The sequence below is a fragment of the Momordica charantia genome (assembly GCF_013281855.1).
Source record: "Momordica charantia cultivar OHB3-1 chromosome 8 unlocalized genomic scaffold, Mcharantia_2.0 BLBB01000008.1, whole genome shotgun sequence".
NCBI lineage: Eukaryota > Viridiplantae > Streptophyta > Magnoliopsida > Cucurbitales > Cucurbitaceae > Momordica > Momordica charantia.
The window spans coordinates 19,021,274-19,029,394 of NW_028275166.1; the positions used below are offsets into that span (position 1 = coordinate 19,021,274).

The following is an 8,121-nucleotide window of genomic DNA, read 5'->3' on the forward strand; positions in this document are numbered from 1 at the left end:
TGAAAGATAAGAGCACTAAGACTTTTGTTTGGAGGAAGATGGTTGCTTTTGATTTTTCTGCCATCAATAAAATTTACAACTTACCATACATTTATCGAGATGGGTACAACACCTATGTAGCAGATGAAATAGATTGTGATGAGGTTATAGCGACAATATGTAAGCTTGGTACTCAATGGAAAACCCGCCGTGAGGAGAAGTTGAGTTTCAAAACGTCTGAGTTAAGTGTGACAAATAAAGTGTGGCATAATTTTATTTTCGCTCGATTCCTTCCCACTACCCATGTGAGTGATGTCACAAATGATCGAGCAATCCTTCTCTTTACCATTGTAACAAGAAAGTCCATTGATGTGGGGCAGATCATTCAGTATTCCATAAAGCATACCAAGCGAGCATTGACAATGGGGCTTAGGTCACCCTTCGTTGATCACAACCTTATGTAAGGAGACTGGAGTGGTGTGGGGACCAGATGATGAAATACAACACCCGACAGGAACTTGATGGGATGTACATCCCGCAGTGGAAAACGGATCGAGTTCTTGAATTTTGAAGAACAAAACCACATAATTGAAAAGGATGAAGTATAGGGGAAAAAAACGTTTCCTTTACCTTTGAAGAACGCTTCTTCAATGGATTAACCCGAACACCACCAATAGAACTACTTATTATCCTCTGGTAAGAAAATACGCTTGTGGGAGCGATTGGTTTGGAACAAGAGGGATTGGAGAAGAGAGAGCTTCATTTTTAGAGAGAATGCTTGAGAGAGCTGCTGTTCTATTCCTTCTGGGTAGTTTTTGCAGAACAATTCTGCATCACCTAAAAGTATGACTTGGGGTAACTTCCTACGTCATAACTGTCACCCCACTCCCCTGCAATTAAGTAGTGGAGTGTTAATATTAACATTAATATTAATATTAAATTAATATTAATATGTAATATATAATATATAATATATAATAAATTAATTAATTAATCATATTAATTAATAAATATTAATTAATTATTAATCTAATTAATAATTAATTAATAAATATATATGTATAAATATATATATATATATATATATATATATATATATATATAAATAAAATAAATAATTAACACTTAATTATTTATCATAAAAATAGAATCATATTCTAAAGCGTTTCTCTCTTATAACCTATAGTCGTAATGTACATTTTATGCACATTATTTTTAACCTATAGTTTTAATATGGATCTTATTCATATTAATTTTATTTGAATCTCATTCAAATAATATCTCTCATAATATATAGTTTTAATTTAGAATAAACTATATATTATAATGTATCAATATACATATAATCCCTTGAGCAATTTGAACACTTCAAATTCTTCCAAAAACTTGATCCTCGTTTTACCCATTATAAGCTAGCAAGAGGACCTAATGGACCTACAGATCAGAAGCTCCAACGATACGAGATTCATCGGTCAAACTCATTGACCGAGTTAATCAACATTCATTAACTACGGGTCACTCCACTAAAGACCCGCAGCTGCAATCTTCTCACTGCACAATGTTTTTGTGTCCATGGATATACGACAATTAATGACAAGTCAATCCTTCACGAGTGCTCTTAACTCAAGCTGGGTCAAATTACCGTTTTACCCCTGAGTTACATCTTACTTCTTAAATGCCACTTCTCCTCTAATGAACAACCTGGTTATGGTCCGAACAATAACCGGAAGTCCCTCTCGGACTAGTGAGAGGGTGGGGCCCCTTGTTCAAGTCCCGGAGTCAGCATTTAAGAGAACACTCATCTACTCCTTAAAGTCGGGGAGGAGTGAATTCCATCTTGTGAAGTTATGTTCCCAGCTCTCCACTCAATCTCATTCCTAAAATGGTAGGAATATTGAGTCGGCAACTCGGGCCAGTCTCACCCGTACAGATCAAAGGACGAGCCCTCACGGGCAGAAGTCTAAAACTCACTATAGGATTGAGAATGAGTTGCCTGGTTGTTGAGATTTTTTCTACCTTTAAAAAGATTAGAGACTCGTGCAAGCGCACACGATCACAAGTAATACTCGGAAGTAATCCAAGGTCGAATCCTCAGGGAGTTGTTGCTTTTCAAAATCAAGTAATGTAGTGAAATGGTTCAAATATGCAATTGTGATTTAGGAAGAAAATAGTGGTGAAATGTTGTTGTTTAGGGTTTTAACTAACAAGCAATTTAATGAAACTCAACCTCCTTGTCTCCTACCTTAGTTTTGATGCAAAACATGGAAAACACACTATGTTGGGAAAATGCACCAGGCGCAATTCCTGACTTTTCTTGGGATTTGAGTTCTACTCTTTCACTACCGCTTTTGGTTGCTGTAGAGGCTAGGGTAACCTACAATCATATTCCTATGTGTGATTACAATCCTAGAGAATATCTACCAACTCATTTGCATTATGGGTCAGAGGGCCTATGCCTAGGACCATATTTTATGCGCTTATTCCTAAGTCACATCCCATATTGGTTTCCTATTATTTTACCTAACTCACCTTTCACAAGGTTGGACTTTGGTGTATAAATCAAGTTCCCACTGGCCAAATAGAAAAAAGACGTAAAGAGAAGTTTTTAGAAACCAACCCAAAAAAGTGTCAGGCGCAATCTGGCCAAAATCCCGAGCGTGTTGAAAATCAAATCATTTCACTAAGACATTCCACAAGGAGGTTGATAACTAATTTAGAACATGATTAAATGAAAGTAAATGCACGAGAACATAAAGAAAGTATTTTCCATTGAATTTAAATGAATAAATAAGTTGTACAAAGAGTTCTAGCTTGACCCTCTTCTCTCTCGAGCGTGAGGGGAGTTGAAACTCGCTAAAGAACTTTAAAAGAACAGAATGAACAAAGAACGGAAGTAAGAAACTGAATTAAAGGCACTACGAAAAGTAAAAGCGTGAAAAACTTAGAAATGAACGACTAGAACATGAACATAAACCCTAAAAACGTGTTCTACTACTAGAGAGCATCTAAAAGAAGATGAAATGAAGCTTGGAAGGGATGATTTGCTGAGGGATAGATGGCTTCCTTTTATAGCACCATGGGTTTGTTGAAACTCCCCTCCATTTTAGGTGGAAAAGGGTTGAGATTCACCTAACCACCTCACTTGGACTTGGACTCACGGTTTTAAACATGTGGGAAATGTCCTCCTTGCCCTTCATTAATCAAAACGTGCGTTTTGACAAATTGCCCTCCAAAAATGCGCCAGGCGCAATTCTGCAAAAAACAGAATTCTGTTACTTTCTTCCAACTTTGACCGCATTTATCTCATATTTTTTCTAAAGTATCATAGTTTGACTTTTATGTAGAAATAATCTATGTATGTTCTACTTTAAGAATACGTGGTCCTTTTTGGCAAATAATAATGGGAAATGGGTCAAAAACATGGTCAAACAGAGCTACCGACACATGTTTCTACAGTAAAAAGTCAACCCTAACACACCTCCAAACTTAGCCATTTGCTTGTCCTCAAGAAAAAAAACAACAACAAATCTAAAACAATCAACACGCTAGAAATATGAATGATCAACAATCCAAATGTTCTAAGTAAATGAATCATATAAGTCTCAGGAAAGGCTCTACAAGCTAAACGTCCTAACTTTACTCTCAAGCCAACAAACCATAAACCATCCTTTGTTTTGAAAATAAAATCGATTCTAAATCTTTTTCTTTTCTAAAACACAAAACTCTTTACAAAACTATGGAATATGCACACTTCCGTTTTGATTCAAAAAATTTTAACATCACGTGGACTGGCTACTAGCCCCTGAGGTTTTCAACACACTAACATCAGTTTCAAACCACAACCACTTATAGAAACTTGTTAGGTAGCAACCCAGCATAAAATGATGTCGTTAATGGTTTTCACGAAGTCACCTTAATATGTAGGCTACCACCCTTCAAGATTCTAACGCCACCCATTTAAAGAAAATGAATGTCTATAGTGGGACTCGTGAAAAAGTAAGTGCATTTTTCTTTCCTCTCATGTTTCTTACCACTATTTTCTTACTTTTGTTTTTCTTTCCCCCACTCTTATTTTCTCTCCAGACTCTTTTTGACTTGCTTTTCTTTTTTTTGTACTCTTTTTCATACTCTTTCTTTCGAAAAAATTTTCTTGCATATGACTCTTTTATTGCTTGCATTTTCTTTCTTGACTCTTTTTCCAAAACATAAAATGTATTTTCTTTCTTAAAATAAAAAGACACACACCGTCCCCCCCAAACTTAAGGGAAACAGTGTGCTCACTGGGGAAAGAAATTTTGAGAGATGCTAAATTTTGGCACAAAAAGGACAATGACTTCAAAAGCAATGAAAAAGTTAAGGTTTCAAAACAAAAAGAAGCAGAACACAGTTTTATAACCAAAACAAAAAGAATGGAAAATGACTCATGGCTTGATCATAAAACTAGGAAATATAACCTATTCATGCCCTTAGGAATCCTCATCGACATGATACAAAAACAATAAGCAAAGGAAAACATTTCATTAAAAAGATGAACATGTTGAGAGGTTTTAAAAGATGTATTGAAGAAGCCAAGGACAAGCTAGTAGCTAGAGCAAGGAAGCATGCAAGCTTGAACTTTAAACATATCCAAAAACACAACTTATATGAATTCCTAACAGCACAACATCCCAACACTAACCTAAAACAAAAACTAAGTGTAAACAACCTAATATGGAAACTAATCTAAACAACCTAAACTAAACAACCTAACATACAAAATCAAGATCCAAATATCGAAACAAAGAGAGGGAGATACTTCCCCACTCATCATCGGAAGACTCATCATTAGTGGAACCGGTAGGAAAACGGGAAGAAGATGGTAAGTCGGTCGCAAGCTTATCGGGAATGAAGGTGCTTCATCACCGTATATCTTCTTGAGGAAAGCACATGTGGCACGTTGAGTAACTAACAAAAGCTCATACTTGTGCCTAAGCTCATCATACTACTCCCTAGTCACCACCCCTCGGGTCTCGAGATCCGTAGCGGTAATGGGAGAATCTTTCTCTGGAACAATGGAATACCCCCGAACTCTTCTTAGGGATGTGAACGGCTTCTTGAGCATCACAACATTGGCATCATCAGCCGCCACTCCCACCTGCAAGCATAACTCAGTTATTAGTCTAGGAAAAACAAGAGGACCTACCATGTAACGCCCTGAGTCCCTCAGGTCAGTTAGTCTCGAATCGGGAGATTTTTCATTTAAATTTCAAAGTGAATGTTAATTTAATTTATCAATAATTATCGGGCTCTAACAATCCAATTAAATGATTATTAACCGAGCTTGGTATGTTGGGTCTTGGGTTGAGGGAATGGACTCCTCCTTCTTTGGGCTTGGATGATTGGGCTTAATGGGAAAATTGTTTTAAATCAAAACAAAAGGGGAAACCCTAACACTTTTCTTTTTTCTCTTTTCCCTCCCTTTGTTTCTTCCCCATCCCTAGCCGACAACCTCCCCCCCCCAAGCTTCTCCTCCTTCTTCTTGTTCAGCCGGCGGCCTTCTTCTCCGGCGAAGCGGCATAGCAATCCCCCACGCCGGCATCCTCCTGCAGCAGCTCGCGGCGGCGCACGACTCTCCACGGCGGCGACGCGTTCCGAGCAGAACCGGACGCCCGACTGCTGCTACCTCCGGCGACGTGCGCAACCCCCGGCAGGCCTTCTCCATGGCGGCGACGCATTCCGAGCAGAACCGGACAGCGGCGGCAACAGGTCCGACGTCGTTCCTCCGGTGACCCCGCGCCCAGATCTACGACGCCAACAAGTTTCTTGACGTTTCCTTTCCTCGGTTTGGTGTTATCCAGCCCCTCCAGCAACGTTAGACGATTACCCACACATAACCGAAGCTTGATTCTTGATACCCACTCCTTACGACATTGGGTCGGCATTGAACCACCTTCAATCGGACCCAAATCTATGTTACCCATCAGTTTTTGACATCGTTTCAGCAAGCCTAAGGCCATTCGAAGTCGAATTTTGGAGCTAGAACATCCTCGGCGTCGACCCACTTCTAACCCAAGAGGTTTTGGTGTGAGTTAGTAGGTAACAACACATCTAAATTTGGGTTCAATATTATTTAAATGTTTCCAATTGGCTACTAACCTCGAATCGTACTTTTCCTTGTAGGAAGTGTTTGACAAGCTTAGGAGCTTTAGGACTTTTGGTAGTAAGTAGCACGGGGGCGGGTGCGTGCATTGATGCTTGTTATTTGGTTGCCGATGTGCTTTTTATGATGCTTAATATTGGTTCTGATACGTGGTTGTGTAGTGTAACTCTTGTTTATGTTGTTTTGTATGCCTGGTTAGTGTTGAATGTCCGTCGGTGATAATAGTGGGAATTTTGTATTGTTGAACTGCTGAGATCTGTTGTAGAATGATGTATGAATGTAGGGAATGTTCGTTAAGGTGAATTTATTTTGGAAAGGTTTGTTGTCTGAATATGTATGAAGTGTTTGGCGTGTCTCGTGAGTTTTATTATATCTAGTAGTGCTTATGGAATATGGACGTTGGATGTTAAGTGTTTGGATGAATTGTGTTGGGCTCCAATCGTTTGCAATTTGTTGACTATGCTCTGTTATGACTAAACTCACTGTGGCGCTGTTGTTAAGATTTGGTATGTTGTGAAAGCATGTTTGGTTTATTGTTTTGCTATTAGAATGATGTTTATGTTGTGGAAGCAAGCTGAATTGTGTTGGTAAGCTGAGAGATGCATTGAAATCATACTAGTGGTGTTGTTGTTGGTGGGCGTTGTGGTGGTTGGTGCTATTAGGAAAGTAGTACGGAAATCTTGGTTGGACACTAGAAATGTTATGTGGAATTAGGAAAGTTATGAAGCGAGTGAGTGAGTGTCAGGGCCTCGGGTATAAATGGTCAGGGGCTGATACGTCACTAATTGGGTATCGAGACCTCGGGTATAAATGGTCGGGGGTCGATACGCCAATATTGGATAAAGATGAGCGTCGGGGCCTCGGGTATAAATGGTTGGGGGTCGATGCGAGAAGTCTTTTGAAAGGAGAACTATTGGGGCCTTGGGTACAAATGGTCAAGGGCCAATAGATTGTAAGACATCGGAGCCTCGGGTATAAATGGTCGAGGGTCGATGCACTAGGTGTCGGGGCTTTGGGTATAAAAGGTCAGGGGCCGACGCTACCAAGAGAATGGTTTCAAAGAGCTCGAATATCTGAGGTAAGCATAGCTGTATTTGAGGTAGGGAACCAGGTGGACGGTAATTGGTTTTATATGATTGTGGTTAGCATCGGGTCTTATAGAGCATGTTTATGGATGAATGTATGTGTTAGTAGAGCATGTCTATGGTTGTTCGCATACTGTAATGATAGAGCATGACGATGTATGTTTCCTTTATGGTTATGAGCATGATGTTGGTGTGTGCTTGGTGAGGGCTACTTACGGAGTATATTGTATATACTCACCCCCCTTCTACAATGATTGTTTCAGGTGAAGGACTCGAGGGTGACCATGGTGATGGGACGGAGGAGACCTGACAAGCGAGGACTATAGGCTGCTTAGTTTTTCTTATTTAGTCTAATTCTTTTGTTAGGGCCTTATGTTGTGGCCAATAAACGGTTTATGTACCTTTGAATAATTGGGAGATTTTTCCCCTTGTTGTTAGTTATGCTTCGAGTTAGGTGCCTATTTGAGCTTTATTCCATTTGTTTAGATTCATTTAGATTGAATAATAAACTTGCCTCGTGAAGTAGTTCACGAATGTTGTTGCATGTTTTTTGTTATGGGATTGGTTTATCGTTAATTTGATGAGGTTTGGAGCTTGATTTTATAAGTTTATGTGCATAGGAAGTTGGCAGGTTATAATCGGGGTTAAAACTGATTAGTTGGGTAGTTCATGTGACCTAGAGGTGTGCGGAAATTTCTGGGTCGTTACATACCATTTTCTCGGACCAACTCCGTATCTCGTTCCTTATGAGCTCCCCAAAGTTGAACTCAATGACCTTCATGAGAATGTACACCATCATCGCCCTATTGCGCTTAATGGAGGAATCGTGAGAAGTGGGGATCAACCGATTCTTCACCACATACATCCAGACTGTCGCTTGCTCATTAATGCAAGGGGCTTTAAGGAAAGCTTTCCCGT

General features: G+C 39.4%; 1 long non-coding RNA gene across 1 annotated transcript; it reads left to right on the plus strand.

The window, feature by feature from the left end:
• The first annotated feature begins 5,445 nt into the window (after window positions 1–5,445).
• LOC148209717 (uncharacterized) lies at window positions 5,446–7,675 on the plus strand. The gene is made up of 3 exons (XR_015793102.1): window positions 5,446–6,054; window positions 6,139–6,197; window positions 7,467–7,675. It is a non-coding gene; the product is annotated as an uncharacterized LOC148209717 (long non-coding RNA).
• Window positions 7,676–8,121: the final 446 nt, after the last annotated feature.